At 40.8% G+C, this 19,300-nt stretch overlaps 1 protein-coding gene across 1 annotated transcript in view; it reads right to left on the bottom strand.

Annotated features, from left to right (window-relative positions):
- Positions 1 to 14,074: 14,074 nt before the first annotated feature.
- LOC136668069 (transcription factor 4) overlaps positions 14,075 to 19,300 on the bottom strand; it is a 14,888-nt gene continuing 9,662 nt past the window's right edge. Inside the window, exon 6 of the mRNA XM_066645315.1 lies at positions 14,075 to 19,300. This exon is cut by the window's right edge and continues 1,569 nt beyond it. The gene's annotated coding sequence lies outside the window, so the exon portion shown is untranslated.

Consider the following 19,300-nt stretch of genomic DNA (forward strand, 5'->3'; position numbering starts at 1 on the left):
GCAGCCTCACGGTCACTTTAGCCTAGGGCTGGACGATAGGGTGAAAATTTATATCACAATATATTTCTTAATTTCAGTCGATAACATAACGCAGATATCGATATGAACAACATAAAACCCACAGAACAACTGGCAAAGACCAAAGAATCACAACACCACCGTCAAACAGAAACCACTTGGATTTGTCAATATTAAAAACTTAAAACTAAAACTAACTTTAAAATTGAGTGCACTGAAGGTCAGTCAGTGACAGATGCTGAAATAATGAATATTGAAATATTGAAAATGTGTTTAAAGTCATAACATTTTTACTGTGATCAAATTAAACCATTAACCAAAACATTTGAGCACACACTAGTGCTGGGCGATATGACCACAAAAGAATATCGTGATCATTTCAGATAATATCACAAACATTTTACCTCGATTATGATTTATGAACGATTATTTTGACGAGGTTTGTACTGTAAATAAGCTCCAATTTTAAAGGTGGGATATGTGTTTCTAAGTAGCTTGTACATCTCTTTTTTGAGCTTACATTTGACTTTTCATTTCATTTCATTCTGTTTCTATGGAGATGTGCACGGAAAATTTAGCATATATGCCTGCGATGCACCTTAAAGTAGCTGAACTTGAATTGTTAACTTATTTTTCACTTCAAAAATCATGTTACCAAGCACTTTGAGCAGGACTGTGCTTTTCCATCATTGTAGATTATAATGTCAGTCTTTCTGCTCCACACTTTCACGAGTGACTGAGTTTCCTAAATGTACTTGAACTTTACGGCATGTTCCTTTGTCAATCTTCATTCCTAGCCATCCCCTCAGGCAGCTCTGACAGATCTGAATGCAGTGTAATGGTTTAAAAAAACATTTATGGACTACAGTTAATGTCAGGCATTCAAAAAAAGCTTAGTATTTCGGACTGAGCCCCTTTGTTTTTATATTTGTTTTGCTGACATTAGGGCTTCGTAAATACATCAGACTGGTTTCCAGTGAGCAAACCGACTAGAAATCTTGTAAATGGTGAGGAAACATCTTCCGGACTTTATAAAAAACTGTTATTTGATTAAAATTGTGAACATTGCCTTTAAGTCTAAGACTTGGAATGAAAATTAACAGTGGCAAACTGTTATGTAGCCTAACGTTAATGGCGTATTAAAGCATCTAATCAACAATGACCAAAAATATTATGACTGTGGATTGGACTGATCCTTCCAGAAAGAACCAGCCCTATAAACTTGTTGACAGTGGCACGCTGCAGTTGCAACACTCCTACCATGGCTGTGCTCCAAATACCCACAACTGAGGGGGAGGAGCTCTGCCTGTTGCTATGACAACATGACTCATTCCAGAGGAATGCAGTTGCAGAGTCACTCCTCCTTCTTGGTTCCCCAACTCTCCTTGTTGCTATGCGAATTAAGATGCCGAGTCTAGTTCATGGAGGCTCATATGAATGGCCAATCGTCTTTAACCGTGACCGCAAGGAACCCTCAGGTATCATATATGTCCATTTACCTTAGGTCAGTGGACAGGGCTGGATACTACAACCATATTTTGCTTGCTGTTTTACCTTCAGAAATCTATTCTCTCGGATGGCCCAGAGGAAAGAAAAATCAAAAAAGGACATCTCCTTATCTCCTTAATCATGTAACAGTTTCACCTACACAACCATGACATCACAGGGAAAGACAAAGGAGACATTAGCATAAGCCTCCTGCTGATCAATAGTTTCTCCTGAGACTAACACCTCAGCAGTTTCACAGGTGTCTCCTCTGGAGTTTTAGTGGAGATTTGAGTAAAGTCACAATCTGTGCTCAGATTTGCCAGAAGAACTAAACCCAACACATTCTTTCATCACTCATTTATCTCCTTCATATATGTCCCTTCCATTTCAGCCCCAACCACTGTCAATGGCTTTGTTTGCCCTGGAAATAAGAGCCAAAAATACATGTATATTTTCTTTACCAAGTCTATTATTTTCAAAATATTATTCATCTGCTTTCAAGATATTTAAAAAAAACCATCAGCCATTTTGAAAAACAGTCCTAAAGTATGCCCGACAGACTAAGCAGAGGTTCACAGAGAGACTGATAATCGCAAACTGACCAAGCACAGCGAAGAAGCCCAGTGGGGGAGTTTAATGGGCTGGATCAGAACACTTCTTTTCAGGAGATTAACATGAAGCTCCAGCGATCACAGAAACCCTAAATTGCTTGGTTTGGGGCCAGTACTCCTCCACGCCTTTCTGGTCAAAAATAAGGACCGATTCTCAAAGAGCAGCTCTTACAGCAAGTGCCCCAAGGGTAGAGCTGAATCACCTGGTCAAAATATCTACTTCTGACTCCTCTGATTCATATTGTGAATGTGGTGCTTTTCTATCAATTCAATTCTAATTATTCGTCCAAGATTTGTCTAATTTTTGATGCTTTGAGCTAGAGCCAGACTTACAGTTCACAAAGTAGAACTTGACAAATCTGTCTAATGTAACCCCCCAAACATCAGACGTCGCATTAGCATTGTTTATTTTATTTGGCCAAATCTGTTTTGTCCGTCATGGCCTTTATTTGGATTGATTTGGTCCAAATTTAGCCCAAGACTAATATTTTTGTTCCCCAAACATTTTACCACATTTCTACCAATTTTAGACGTAGTGGGATTTATTTTCTCCTTTCATTTTCAACCAAACGTAAACGTTGTTCAGATGGTGGAGATTGGCCAAAACCGACTTTTGGTGTTTTTGATTGAGTGGGAGAGTACAATTTGGAGATTTCAAACTGCGATTTCTGTATAAAACCATTAATCATTCAGTTCAGGACAAGTTCTCTGCTGCATGAGGAGACGCATGAAATACTCCCACTTTAGCCCACAGAGCTATGAACTCAGATAAGATAATATAATCAGAGGAAAGGATAGGAAAGGCTGTATAAAAGTGGGAAAGGCTGGTTTATTAAAGGAGCAGAAAGAGAAGGATGAGATTTTTCATCTTAAATTCATATCATGGGTCGTATGGAAAGTCTTTGTATTTTTTTTTTGAATAAAAGTGTGATTGAAATAATCCATATAATACATAAAATAGCATGGTTTTTCTAATGCTGTTAAATTTTAAGGGTTAACTATAGATAAATCTGTCAATAGCTGAAAATAGTTCTGAATTGTTTATCTAACCGTGGTATGTATGTAAGAAGCTACTTCTTCACCAGTAACCAAATCTTTATTTACGCTGTGTTTTATGGATGTTCAAACCAAAGTACAAGCACCTGTTCACATTTTAAGAGGAAACGTATCTAAGAGAGTGTTGAAAGACAAATTGCTGTAATCTTATGATTCAATCTTCACATTCACACAGAGACAGTCAGTACTTGTATAGCTCACAGATTCCAAGACAGAGAGTCATGTGGCATTTTTGAAGTCTCACTCACACAGATGAGCTCCCTCTCCCCACCTTAACCACACCCAACGAATATTCAGGTTCAGCTACAATTAACTGCTTTTCTAAATCCATTGGCTAATTTCAGAGGCTCAGCTATGGGGCGCTCTGAGCCCACTCTGTGCTAAATAGTGCACCACAGTCTAATCAACAATCCAACAAACTCCGTCCAATGAAGGCCTAAAAAAGTGCTACTTAATTCTCCCAGAGACAGAGGCCCCAATCACACCACAAAATAATTGGTGACCAGATATTGGGCCTTTGCCAGTTCTGGGGATAAAAGAGCTGGAGCTGATCCTTTGGGGAGCTCTGAAAATGCCAGGCAACCAACTGCACATGCTAATGAGAGAGTAATGAAGTAGGCAACGTGCTCAGATGACGAGAGGCTGACAGCTGACTGACAATTTAGAAAATTTTACGTGACTAAAACCTCAAATGTGCAGCCTAGAGGAATGCAGCCTTGCGTGATGTGATCACAAATATGAGGCAAGGCGTTATGTGTAAAGTACACATCCCAGGAATCCTCACTACTGACAGGTTAAAGGCATATTTCTCAGAACAACAAAGCTAACTTTGCTATTAATAGTTACAAGCCAATGGTTCGGTAAATTTGGATGCGCTAAATATTTCCAACTAGCTTCCTCTTCTTGTTAGCCATGCTAACATTCTGAGGTCAACCTCAAAAATGAAGTAACCCTGGATGTGAAACAAATGGCAGTCATGCTAAGTAAGGCACATAGGAAATGATTATAACTACCACCTTAATATTCTAAAGAGCTATTAGCTAATTACCTGATGTGAATTTATCTCTACCTAACACTACTACTAGCACATAGTCAGAATCACCAACTACAGAGTCCCTGTGTAGTGAAAAATAAACCGAGAACAGGAACTAGCCAAAATTAGCTAAAGTTAGCATAGTTTACAGGACTGTTGAATCACTAACAATGTTTTAAAGAGTGGTCTCTTAGTGCTGTAATCCCGTGATCACACAGTTCAGCACAGATGTTAACCCTCTGAACCACATAATATTTCATAGTACTACATCTCTGTAAACAACATGAGTTTTAGCCATAGCCAGCACCACTCTTGGTTTTTCCTTATATGTGCATGACTTGGCGATATGAGATGAGTGAAAATGCTGATGTACCAGCCCTGACAACACCTTCATTTTGAGCATACTTCAAAAGAGGACACTGTTTTTTTTTTTTCCCAGGCCATTAACTGCATTCCACTGTTAGCATTCTGCACAGATCTGTCACGGTGGCTGTGCTCATTCTCAACATGGGACAAGTTTAATATGAGCTGAAATTTTTCATCCAGCTATTGTCAAAAAAAAAAAAAGCTCCAAAATTACATTTTTACACTGACTTTCATTGAAAGTTTTTGGTATTATCTGCTATTATCAAAAATTCACACACACCATGCTTTCACACACCCCCACTCATACACACACACCCACACCTTTCCATATCAGATACTCCAAAACAATGTGAATTTCGTTCCTTTCACTTATTTGTAAAAATCTGTGGTGTACCTCTAAATTCTGATGTATCTGTATCTTTAAGAGCACATTTCCCACCTGTGTCACTATTATGAATATCTGTTTGGGATTACGACACAGAGCAACACCAGGGAACTCCTAAGTCTCTATAAATATGACTCATGCCATTTTTGTAACTGTTGCCACAGAGACACAACGGAAAGCAGGCAAAAAGAGCTGCAGAGCAGGGATGTCCTAAGAGCAGACGGACGAGGGAGGATGGAGACGATTTGGCATAACACACATTCCAGATATGGGAGGTGCACATGCCTGAAGTACCTGACGTTCACCTGAGATCATCGCACTTCCTCGATTTCGATTTCGGAACAAGGCGCCTCAGTTTGATGGAGACATTCAAGATCCACACCATTATTATTAAAGATACAGGCCGCTTTATCTAAAACGCTAATCATGGTGTTGAATAAATGTGCATGTTCTGATGTTGCTCAGGATTTTAATCAGTGTATGTATGGACTACTATCCTGTCCACAGTGTGTTCCTGCCTTGCCCTAGGTTTACAGAGGAATGATTAATGAGCTGACCACTTCATACCCAACCACTCTCACTGACGTTAGCTTCAACGAAACCAGTCAGTGGAATTTCTCATTGGAAGGTAGTTGGTCTAAGTTTCTGGACACTGGGTCCTTGCTAACCATTTCTCCGGTCTCCCGTCCTTGTATCCTGGGTGCTTTTTGGTAATAATAAGAATGGCAAAGTGTGTTAGGAAAAAAAGCAAGGGAGTGGAGGCTACATGTATCTGACAGAGCGAGTCAGGAATGTTGCCTCATCTGTGGCACAACATTTGTCTGACTGTTGCTCTCAATAATTTATTGCATAGCTTAAGTAAAAGTAATGCTGGTATCAGGGAGGGCACACACACACTCTGCAAGACAAAAGTAGCCATTATAGATGTCAAGGGCTGGAAAAGGCAGAAAGCAAAACAGGACAATGGAAGGTGTGTAGTCTTAAATCAGCATGTAAATACACTCGGGGTTCACGAATGGTGACTCAAATCACCAGCTCAGAAAAGATGGCCACCAGGCCTTAATCCTCGCTCAGATGACTAACCACCGTCATCAACGTGCCTTTGAACAAGATCAGTCGTGATGGTCTTGGAAGGTTTGGTTTGATTAAAGTGAACTCAGGTATGACTGCTGTGTGAGTCTGGATCATTAGAACAGTTTTCTAATAGCTCACCTTTGGCCTGGAATTGTGGTGTGGACTCGAGTCCTCAACTAGGACCACCTTGTACGGGCCCGATGCCGTTATTTGGCCCACGTCTGGCTCACAGAACACTTGCTATAACCCAAGTCAAGCCTAGCACATAACATTTGGCCCATACCGGCTATAACCAGTGCCTACTATCTGGGAGAGGACTCTGTAAAATGTGCAGGGCACTGGCACTCCAGGATCGAGAAGCACTTCATTAGAACAACAGTGATCACTGCCATTAGAGCCCTGGAGGTCCAAATAAACCGACAGATCGGGGCAGTGTCGGTTCATTTCTAAACAACACTCCATACTAACACATATCCCAGACGCACATCAGTGCTTTTGTGATCCACTAGAGGCAGTGTGTTAAATAAGAACAGCATCTTTAATGCAAAGCACGGAATGGCACCCCCTGGTGGAGCTTTTCCTAAACATGAGTGAGTATGTGTGTATTATATGCATTTATAAAGAGAACCCACAAGCTTATGCAATACTTGAGTGAATTTTTATGCCGAAGATGTGTTCATTTAGAAAGTAGGGAACCTAAACTTTAGAACACGACTATGTGCCACCATCTGAACAGGCTCCAAACATGTAAACACACCCTAGTCCTTTAACCTGAGCTAACTGTGAACAGATTTCCTCTATTCTTTCTGGTTAAGCTTAAACAAAGGGCTGCTCCTGCTCTTGTTCTTTAGTAAGACTAAGACACACACACAGAAACACACTATGAATTCACTGCCAAAAATGCAGTCATTCTACAGCTTAACTCATTTCCAGGTGGTTGCTATGGTGCAGTTATATGGCTACTATGCTATATGCTATATCATTGTTGCTAAGTAGATCCTATAGTATTTCAAGTGGCTGCTAGTTTGTTTGCTGTGTGGTTGCTATGGTATCAAAGGGTTGCTATCCAGTTACTATAGTAACGCATATAGTTTCTAGCATTCCATTGTGGGTTCTATATAATGGATCAATCAATAAACAATGTAACAATGTATTTGCAATAAAATGATATCAGATTTTTTTGTGAGTCGTGCAATTGTTCATTGTTCTACCAAACCATACCAATGACACACAACAGATTTGTACTGGATTAAAATAACTCAGCAATAAAGCTCCAGTAATAAAGCTGGATTTTTTTACCAGACCTGATCCGACAAGTAAAAGGCTTGAACAAACAGTAATGAATAAAAAGATCAGTGGCCAGACAACCCCACTGTCAGCTGTGCTGAAGACTGACCACGTCATGACATCAGCCACATTACATTCAAACGTGGACGTGTCAGAGGGAGACCAGCAGCACACAGACTTTGGCCAGTTGTGGTGACATCACACCATGTCTCTGACAGCATCTAATCACTCGCCGCTTTCAGATAAGGAACACTGTTACTGTAATGAAATAACACTCCCTCACCTCTGTATGTGTTCAATCAGAAGCTCCCCATCTTTTAAGGTGGAACGGTGTGTATTTGAGTAAGCGGCTGTAGCTTGTCAGAGGTTAATGTTTTAACTTGTCTTTGAATTACCACAAAAATGCACTCGTATCACAAGCTATTTAATTTTGTATCACTTTTAGTCTGCGTTTACTTTCATGGAAAGGTAGTGGTCAGAGTCAGTTCCACCTTAATTTAAGTAATACATCAAAAACAGCAAAAATAATAAATATTTCCCACTTGTGGAGAAAGAATAGAGCAACATCCTCAGAACATTTCAGAGCAGAGAGAGAGAGAGAGAGAGAGAGAGAGAGAGAGAGAGAGAGAGAGAGAGAGAGAGAGAGAGAGAGGTATTTTTCCCCATATACCGAGCCAGGGCTGTGTATAAACACAGGAACATTTTCCAGCGCAAACAGAGCAGAGAGATAACCATCTGTGAATGTTCTCTGAATTTTATAAGAAGTGTACATCGCCTTACAGCAGAAGTCATGAGAAAAAGAATGAGTCTCAAACTAGTAACAACACTATTGTAAGGATTTAGCATTTCATAAATACTGCTGATGTTAGAGGGAATCGTCCTGAAACTCCGTCTTACCCCACAATTATCGGATGGATCTCCATCACTCCAGAAAGCACTGCTCTACTGCTCCACAGCCCAGGGCTGGAGTCAACACCTGGCACTGAGCTGCTCCTGAGAGTCCCATTAAACCTCACGCTTTTCTATGGAAATAACTTAATAACTTACTGAAGTGTGACTGTTACCTGTTACAGGTGATGCTCCTGCGCCTGCCGTTCCTGCCCCACGAGCTCCTCTTCTGAAGTTTACCCTGCCCTCTCGCGTGCGCTATGTTTCACCTGTGGAGAAAGTGGGCGTGGCGCACCGCGCTGCCCTGAGGGCTTGTGGGAACTGTAGTACGTGAGACGTGCTCGAGCTACACCAGGCTTCTGTGGGAGGCTCACTCACTCTTCAATGGAAGCGGGGTCTCTCTCGCCCTATTTCCATATTTGGACAAGTCCACTGTCCATAAGTATTCGGGGAATTTGATCTCAGGGCCACACTGAGGCTTTTCCTCGGAAGCTTTTTTTTCACGTCACTGAGCATCAGCTTTTTTTTAAGACGGTGTGAAAACATTTGGGCGCCCTGGATGTGTGATTAAGAGCTAAAGGCAAAAAGTAGAAGAAGAAAAACATATTTTAAGATATTTAACATAGATATAATTTACTACACAGTTTTAACAGACATTCATTTAGTCATCTGTAACTGATTCATCCTAATCACGGTCGTGGGGAATGTGTGAAATTATAGGGTACAAGCCACGCACAGTGAACACGGCACCGGTCCATGACTAGCATCTCACACTCACACACACACACACACACACACACACAGACATTCACTGATACACTCACACCCATAGGCTGTTTCACACATTCATCCTGTCACACTGATAGGCTGTTTCACACATTCATCTTGTCACTCACACCCATAGGCCGTTTCACACATTCATCCTGTCACCCATACACTCACACCAGTGGCCTGTTTCACTCACTCACTCTGTCACTCACCTGTGGAGAGTTTCACACACTCACCCAGTCACTCACACACATAGGCTGTTTCACACATTCACCCTGTCACTCACAGCTGTGGAGAGTTCCATACACTCACCCTGTCACTCACACCCATAGGCCATTTCACACAGTCACCAAGTCACTCACCTGTGGAGAGTTTCACACACTCACCCTGTCACTCACACCCATAAGCTGTTTCACACATTCATCCTGTCACACATACACTCAAACTAGTGGCCTGTTTCACTCACTCACCCAGTCACTCACCTGTGGAGAGTTTCATACACTCACTCTGTCACTCACACCCATAGGCTGTTTCACACATTCACCCTGTCACTCACAGCTGTGGAGAGTTCCATACACTCACCCTGTCACTCACACCCATAGGCCGTTTCACACAGTCACCCAGTCACTCACCTGTGAAGAGTTTCACACACTCACCCTGTCACTCACACCCATAAGCTGTTTCACACATTCATCCTGTCACTCATACACTCACACTAGTGGCCTGTTTCACTCACTCACCCAGTCACTCACCTGTGGAGAGTTTCATACACTCACTCTGTCACTCACACCCATAAGCTGTTTCACACATTCACCCTGTCACTCACAGCTGTGGAGAGTTCCATACACTCACCCAGTCACTCACACACATAGGCTGTTTCACACATTCACCCTGTCACTCACAGCTGTGGAGAGTTCCATACACTCACCCTGTCACTCACACCCATAGGCTGTTTCACACAGTCACCCAGTCACTCACCTGTGAAGAGTTTCACACACTCACCCTGTCACTCACACCCATAAGCTGTTTCACACATTCATCCTGTCACTCATACACTCACACTAGTGGCCTGTTTCACTCACTCACCCAGTCACTCACCTGTGGAGAGTTTCATACACTCACTCTGTCACTCACACCCATAGGCTGTTTCACACATTCACCCTGTCACTCACACACATAGGCTGTTTCACACATTCACCCTGTCACTCAAACACATAGGCTGTTTCACACACTCATCCTGTCACCCATACACTCACACCAGTGGCCTGTTTCACTCACTCACTCTGTCACTCACCTGTGGAGAGTTTCACACACTCACCCAGTCACTTACACCCATAGGCTGTTTCACACATTCACCCTGTCACTCACACCCATAAGCTGTTTCACACATTCATCCTGTCACTCATACACTCACACTAGTGGCCTGTTTCACTCACTCACTCTTTCACTCACCTGTGGAGAGTTTCATACACTCACCCTGTCACTTACACCCATAAGCTGTTTCACACATTCATCCTGTCACTCATACACTCACACTAGTGGCCTGTTTCACTCACTCACTCTGTCACTCACCTGTGGAGAGTTTCATACACTCACCCTGTCACTTACACCCATAAGCTGTTTCACACATTCACCCTGTCACTCACAGCTGTGGAGAGTTCCATACACTCACCCAGCCACTCACACACATAGGCTGTTTCACACATTCACCCTGTCACTCACAGCTGTGGAGAGTTCCATACACTCACCCTGTCACTCACACCCATAGGCCGTTTCACACAGTCACCCAGTCACTCACCTGTGAAGAGTTTCACACACTCACCCTGTCACTCATACACTCACACTAGTGGCCTGTTTCACTCACTCACCCAGTCACTCACCTGTGGAGAGTTTCATACACTCACTCTGTCACTCACACCCATAAGCTGTTTCACACATTCACCCTGTCACTCACAGCTGTGGAGAGTTCCATACACTCACCCAGTCACTCACACACATAGGCTGTTTCACACATTCACCCTGTCACTCACAGCTGTGGAGAGTTCCATACACTCACCCTGTCACTCACACCCATAGGCCGTTTCACACAGTCACCCAGTCACTCACCTGTGAAGAGTTTCACACACTCACCCTGTCACTCACACCCATAAGCTGTTTCACACATTCATCCTGTCACTCATACACTCACACTAGTGGCCTGTTTCACTCACTCACCCAGTCACTCACCTGTGGAGAGTTTCATACACTCACTCTGTCACTCACACCCATAGGCTGTTTCACACATTCACCCTGTCACTCACACACATAGGCTGTTTCACACATTCACCCTGTCACTCAAACACATAGGCTGTTTCACACACTCATCCTGTCACCCATACACTCACACCAGTGGCCTGTTTCACTCACTCACTCTGTCATTCACCTGTGGAGAGTTTCACACACTCACCCAGTCACTTACACCCATAGGCTGTTTCACACATTCACCCTGTCACTCACACACATAGGCTGTTTCACACATTCATACTGTAACTCATACACTCACACCAGTGACCAGTTTCACTCACTCACCCAGTCACTCACACCTGTGGAGAGTTTCACACACTCACCCTTTCACTCACACCCATAGGCCGTTTCACACAGTCACCCAGTCACTCACAGCTGTGGAGAGTTCCATACACTCACCCTGTCACTCACACCCATAGGCCGTTTCACAGTCACCCAGTCACTCACCTGTGAAGAGTTTCACTCACTCACTCTGTCACTCACCTGTGAAGAGTTTCACTCACTCTGTCACTCACCTGTGGAGAGTTTCACACACTCACCCAGTCACTTACACCCATAGGCTGTTTCACACATTCATCCTGTCACTCATACACTCACACCAGTGGCATGTTTCACTCACTCACCCTGTCACTCACACACTCATATGGCAGTATTGGTGTTATAGACGTGGAGACGTCTGGTTCCATTCACTGCCATTGTAAAGAAATCTGTTTGTTTCTCCATAAACGTCTCTAAATGACTTTGTTCACAATTCAATCACTGCATTTTAGTGCATATCTTTATTGTGCTGATGTTTTTGGGCAAAACAGTGATGTTTCTAAAACATTCCTCGATTTGGGTCGTTCTGAAGCAGGCCTGTGTCTCTCTGACCTGAGAACAGAGGGAAGTCCTCATACAGTGTACCAGGCTCCTGATTGGCTGATGTGTGTCAGATTTTGGGTTGATGTGTCCATGCCTTGCCCGGTATTGTATAACATGTAAAGCAGTGGTACTGAACAGTGTGTGTGTGTGTGTGTGTGTGTGTACAACTACTGGATGAGTGATTCCTGATCTGATTTGTCGGGTGTGTGCTCTGTAAACATGCCACAGCAGGGAGTGTGATCATGGCGAATAGTTGTATAATTGGACCAAATCCGTCCAATTCAGTAACTGATCTGTTGAAGCTCCGCCCACAGGCGCATTCTTCCAAAGCTGATGATGTGAAGTTGGACAATTGTTTCTTCTTTACAGCTTCCAGTGAGAAACCAGGTCTCTGACTTTTGCACGGGATTCTTTTATGTATCTTTATATAAATATGTGTTTAATATACTTTACACCCAGTAATGGAAGGCAGAGAGGTGAACGACATCAGGAAGAGTGTGTGTGTGTGTGTGTGTGTGTGTGTGTGTGTTTGTGTTTTGAGTCAGTGCCCGACCTGCTCATAAACATATCAAAATGGGGACATCACTCCAGAACAGAACAGCCCTTAAGGTGGATTAGTGACATCAGAGTTGTTCAGAGTAGTGACATCACCGAAGCATTCCTAAAACTAATGACACATATCTCTGTAATATCTAATCCTAATCCTAATCCTAAAAGTAAAACTAACCTTAATCTTCACCCCATAAACTTTACATTTATTTTTCAGCAACTACAACAAACACATTATAAACTCTAAATGACTCAGTATCGACTATGAATTGTTTAATTAATAAAATAGGTAATTCATTCACTGTCTGTGAATCCATTTCAGGGTCGCGGTGGGTCTGGAGCCTACACGGATTTACTGGGCGCAACACACTCTGGAGGGGGTGCCAGTCCTTTACAGGGCAACACACACTCACACATTCACTCACACACTCACAGCTACGCACACTTTTGAGTCTCCAATCCACCAACCAACGTGTGTTTTTGGAGCGTGGGAGGAAACAGGAGCACCCGGAGGAAACCCACGCAGACACAGGGAGAACACACCACACTCCTCACAGACAGTCACCCGGAGGAAACCCACGCAGACACAGAGAGAACACACCACACTCCTCACAGACAGTCACCCGGAGGAAACCCACGCAGACACAGGGAGAACACACCACACTCCTCACAGACAGTCACCTGGAGGAAACCCACGCAGACACAGGGAGAACACACCACACTCCTCACAGACAGTCACCCGGAGGAAACCCACGCAGACACAGCGAGAACACACCACACTCCTCACAGACAATCACCCGGAGCGGGACTCGAACCCACAACCTCCAGGACCCTGGAGCTGTGACAGAGACACTACCTGCTGCGCCACCGTGCAGCCCCTCAATAAATTCACTGTAAAATATATATATTCTACTAAGAATAGTTCTATATCTACTATGAAAAACTCAGTGTGTTTCATGAAATATTCAGTTTCTGATAAGAAGATTTCAACATGTGTTATGAAGTATTAAGTGTCTTTTGTGTTTCTAAGTATCTACTATGACATATTATTTATCTTAGAAATGTAGAGTTATTATTTTCGTTAAATTCAAACTTTAGTAATTAAATAAACAGCTCTAACTGCGTTAGAAAATATGAATACAGGATTAGAGCAGGTCTTTGTAGAAAGTTCTGGCGAGAAAGTTTATAAAACTCCTTTTTTGTCAGAATTTTATTTGAGAAATTCCTAATTTTGTAAAAAAAATAATGTCAATCACATAAATCTATCAAACACTATTTACCAAGTTGAAATCTATCCAGTGATGAATGAATAGTGTAATAATCCCGGTAACGTCCTTGAAAACAAACAAACAAACAATGGAATAAACAGCAAGAAAGGTGTGAGCAGTAGGTTATAAAAATGGCACATTTATTGCTACAGAACGGTCATGTACATGACTTCATCGAGTAACTACAAGATGAAAACCAACAGGCAATGGCCTAGGATGAGCTGGCTCGAAGAGAAAAAAATCCAGCACATGATCTTTTTTAGACACAGATACTAGTCTGAAAACAAAACAAATGACAAAAATAACAGCAACAATAATTAGAATCGAACAAACAGAACTGAAACAATTAAAAAAATCCACAAAAGCAACAATTACATAATAAAGGAATAATAATAATATAAAAAAGGCGAGAACAGTCACATGAAAAACAAAAAAACAATAACAAATTAAAACATAATAATAACAATAGCAAAAGGCTTGAGGCACACAGCCACACGTTGGAAAAGAAGGTGTAACTGTAACTGTAGTTTTTTTTTTTTTTTAAGGTTTGACCTTGCGAATCACTGCCCAGGCTTTAATGGACTTGCTCCCCCGGCACAGTACAGCTCGTCGCAACCGCACACGCTAAACAAACGTCTTTAAATAGTTAAACAATGTAACAAATGTTTTTTTTAAAATGACTTCAGCTTTGATTGATTCCCAGAAACCTACAACGTGGAATACGCCTTGTGTCGGACATTGTAACGGTTCAATGTTTTCATCAATAATCCCAGGTACAAAAGGATTGCCCCCTGCAAACAAATAAACAAACAAACAAAACCCAGAAAACACTGAATATAATTTCGTTTTTAAAAACGTTGTTCATTTCTCCAGAGTAGGGTGCACTCATATTTTTCTTGGCAAAAGGAGCACTAGACAAAACAAGCTTTATAACAAAAAAAAAGGCCAGGCACTGGTACATGGTAATTCTCTGCGAAAGTTTGTGAACGTTTCTGGTTTCGTTTCATTTTTCTTTTCTCCCGTCACTGATTTGCTTTATGAGTAACAAGAACGATGAAAAAAGGCCACAGTTGATATATTTTTTAGTTTTACATATGGACAATAATACTGTGAAATGAAGCACCCACAACAATGACTCAACGAATACATAAAAATGGGAAAAAATAACTATAATAACAACAACCAAGCAACAAATTAATGAATTTCGATTTGATTAGTTTGTTATTTGTATGTTATATTCCACTCAGCCAGAGGTGTACACCTTGTGCTTGTTCATATATGTGTGTGTTAGTGTGTGTGTGTGTGTGTCACTCATACATGGATGTGTTTATCGTTTTTCACCCGATTTTACAAAACAAACAAAAATTACAATTCCTTAAGAATAATAACAAATCCACTTTTTTTAGTGTTAAATTACTTTAAATTTAAAGTAAAAATAGGTCATGAACTTGTTTTTGTCTTGCAGGATAAAAGCCATTTTTTTCTAGAAATTTATGCGGGAATCTCTGAGAATAAAAAAAAAGTGAAAAAACAAAAACAAAAACAAAAAACATGGAAGACCAGATAGGTAGAGGGTTGCATACTCAATCTTGACGACTGGAACAATACTGAGGACAAACGGAATCGTTTTCGATTTTGAAGCTATTTTCTATTAATTTTGTTGCAATATTGTTCGGGTTTAAACATTAATTCTCAAACATGGGGCTGAAGATAATGATAAATACTGTTAAATTGTTAAATTGGCAGTGGTCGTTTTTACATTTTCTAAGAAGTAAAAAGCAAATCATTTCCTGTTTCTTAAACGTAAAGACGTTAAACGTTACTAAAACTGTTGCTAATAGCAACTTTGCACAGGTGGATAGGGCTAGTTTAGAAAAAATGTGCAAATAAACACAGGCTAAATAAACTTTTGTAATTAATATAAGACCAGCACAATATAAACCATTGTTTCACTCATGTCCTTTTTAAAAAGCCACACAACAGTTTCGTACGATCCAACACTTCATTTCAGTGTAAAGATTTTTTGTTAGTAAAGACTTCGTATATCAAAACAGTCTTTGATAATGTATTATATGAGTTGCTTATGTATTATAATGAGTTGCTTATTTGAGAGAACAATTAAAATTTAATTTTAACATTTTTAAACACACAATAAAATTACGATTTTTTTTTCATAATTACGAATTTTTGCACAATATGTTAACATACTGAGAAAAATTCATTACAGAAACTCTAAATTTTGCGATATGATACATGACCCAAAATTGGACAGTGCTGGTGGAAAAGGTTTTGGTTTTTTTGTACGGTGTCCATCTTTGAGCAACATTGACAGCCAAATTAGCTCCAAAAAAAAAGCTTTTTAGAAATGCTAGAAAAGCCGATTGGATTTCACTGTTCCAGGACTTTAACATTTTTTTCTGATTGCTTCGGCACCAGTGGGATTTAGCAGGAGGAATATGGTGGAGAATCTGGTATTTTTACATGGCAAATGTTTACGCAGTTTTGGATTGCAACATAAAAGAAATGGACAACCAATGAATGTACAAAATGAAAAACCGAGCAGGAAAACAAATACTGCTACACCAAGATTATCATACATGAGTCAAGTGAAGGCCTTTACACATTGAACGTCAGAATATTTATTAAAAATATGCAAATTTATTTTATTCACCCTTGCAGCTGGCAACATGAACTCACTCCACCAATCACTGTTTTCTCTGACTTTGGCTACAGTGTGCACCAAGGCTCACTGGCTGCTTCCTGTGAAGAGCCTCAGCTTGTCTTCTGCTTTGTCTCAGATAGAACCAGCATTTCCAACAGCGTGGTGACACTTTCCATTCTCTTTAGGCTGCTGGAAAATGGAAAGTAGACCACCCAATGTCTTTGAGAATTCAAGGGTATCTATGTGATCTGGCAATGTTCTGCTTGTTTGTTTACACTTTTGATGCACTGAAAAATAAAATGTGGTTTTTGGAATTTTGGAAAAGACTGGGAAGTTTTGGAATGTTTTGGATTATTTCATGTCCCGTGCTGTTCAGTGTGTAATGGCCTTGAAATGCGATGGCCTTGAAATGGCTGACAATTTTTGAAGGGTGTCTTTTCACCGAAAATGAAACAAAACAAAACACAAACACTACAGTGGCGTAGAGCAGTACAAATATCAGCAAGCCTTAAAACACTGGTTCAAAACAATAAGTAATAAAGTTGTTTTCAATGCAGAGACACAAAGACCTCCTTTCGGCTCTTCTTGTTAGAGAACAACAGCAAATCTGGAAGCTGAGTCAGCGAAGTTTTGCGGAAACATGCTGGCCCCAGCTCCAAAGCACCATGTGACCTAATATTCCGGCAGCTTTCGCGCTTTCATCCATAAGCAATTTTTACAAAAAAAAAAAAAAAAGAATAAAAATGGGGAAATGAAAGTTAAGAGCTGATTGTTGACACACGCCAATGAAACTGAGCGACTAAATATTCCAGTTCAACACCTGGACACAACTGCATCATTCCCCGCGTCGTCCGCGGTCCTGACTATTTACACATAGAAAAATTACATTTAAACAATGTCATGATCATGGAGAATGAAACAAATATTATTTACCTTTCCGTTATCCGACACCCACTGTGTTTGTTTTTTTTCCCAAAAAAAATGTTCCCAGAAGTATAACCAACATTTTTTTTTCATCTTAAGAAACAATTTGAAGCTTTTGACCTCACTACATTTTCAATGTGACACAATTTTTTTTCTGTTGTAACACACACTGAATTACTGTTTTTTTTCGCCTTTGAACAAAGAAAGGAGAAAAAAAATGAAAGGAACTGGTACAGCGTATTATTCAAAACACAAAATAACAACAGTCTACATGTAAAAATATAACTTTTACATACACAATTTCAAAATAATGGCAAAGTTTGCATTTTTTGCATAAAATTTACAAATGTCCATGTTTCTTTTTGCCGGCCAGCAGGGGACGGTCCCATTTGTTTCTTTTGTGTTCTGTGTTTTTTCGTCCTCCGTCAGCTCGCAGCAAAGTCACGCATCTTTTAAGAAGCGACACAACGCTGACGTGTTATTCCCCCCCCACAAAAAAATCCTGGCATCCGAGAAAATTCAGAAAGCGTTCCCCTCCTTCGATCTCTCCATTCCCCCCAAAAAACAGATGACACTTTCTTCTTCTTTAATATATTGTATATATATTTCTACATTTATATATATATTGTTTTTCTAATAGACTTTTTTTTTGTTTCCAGTTTCAGTGCCTAGTGTTGATTGGATAAGGAAAACCACTGAAAACAAACAAGAAAACAAACAAACAAATTAAAAAAAAGGAAGCTGCTCTCGCACCTCAGGTTTTATTTGTCTTTCTTTCTTTTTTATTTTATTCCGACAGAGGAACCAGAAACAGACAAAAAATGATGAGAAAGATTAAAAAGAGGAGAAAAATTTTAATTTTTTTTTTTTTTGTAAATTTTAAGTACACATACAACCACACATTTGTACTGAAGACTACAGCGGCTCACGGACAAAGCCAATATTCATAAAAAGCTGATAGCTATGATACAATGCTCGATAACAGACGTGTCGTTGGCGATGGGCTGAGAGGGCGGGGCTTAGGGGTGGGCTCAAGGGGTGGGGCTATATTTTTTTTTTCTTTTTTTTTTTTACAATACTCAAAAACAGGGATCTGTCCTGGACACGCCTTCTAATTACATATAGGCATACAGTACATTAAATACAGTTTATCCAAAAAATACTTTTTTTTTTAACCTTTTTACTTTTTTTTAAATCCCAGGCTGTTAAAACACCTGACTGCATAGACCTAATGACTAACAATTCCCTAAGCTTGCATCCTAAAAAATTCTGATAATGTCCTTCTCGCGCAGTGTGATGATATGAACTCTAAAAAGGCACGTTGGTAGAAGTGTAGAGTGTTTTGAAATTGCATCTCCGGGAGGGAGGGAGGGAGGGATGGAGGGAGAGAGGGAGCAGGGTTGAGGAGAGAGAGAGTGAGCAGTTTTTTTGGGACAGGGGTGAGGGGGGGACGGGACTAGACCCAGACTCAAAACCAAACCGAACACCTCACGTAAATGTACCTGGCCGGTGCCGTACAACAGGAGAGATTTGGGATTTGGGGAAACTGGTGATGACTGGGGCCTTAATCAGGGTTAAAATATTAAGATGACAACAGAATAAATTCAGAATAAATAAGAAAAACGTAAGTCATGGATTGTCAAGGGCAGGGGCAGCAAGGGGTCGTCATCGTTTCTCACTGAGGAATTAGACAGCGTTCACATTAAAGAGTTGAATTCAAAAGTTGTTTGGGTTGCGCCTGTGTTCCCGGTGCCGGACCTAAGCCCGGGCACCCAGCGT

The sequence above is a fragment of the Hoplias malabaricus genome, chromosome 15, assembly GCF_029633855.1.
Source record: "Hoplias malabaricus isolate fHopMal1 chromosome 15, fHopMal1.hap1, whole genome shotgun sequence".
Classification (NCBI taxonomy): domain Eukaryota; kingdom Metazoa; phylum Chordata; class Actinopteri; order Characiformes; family Erythrinidae; genus Hoplias; species Hoplias malabaricus.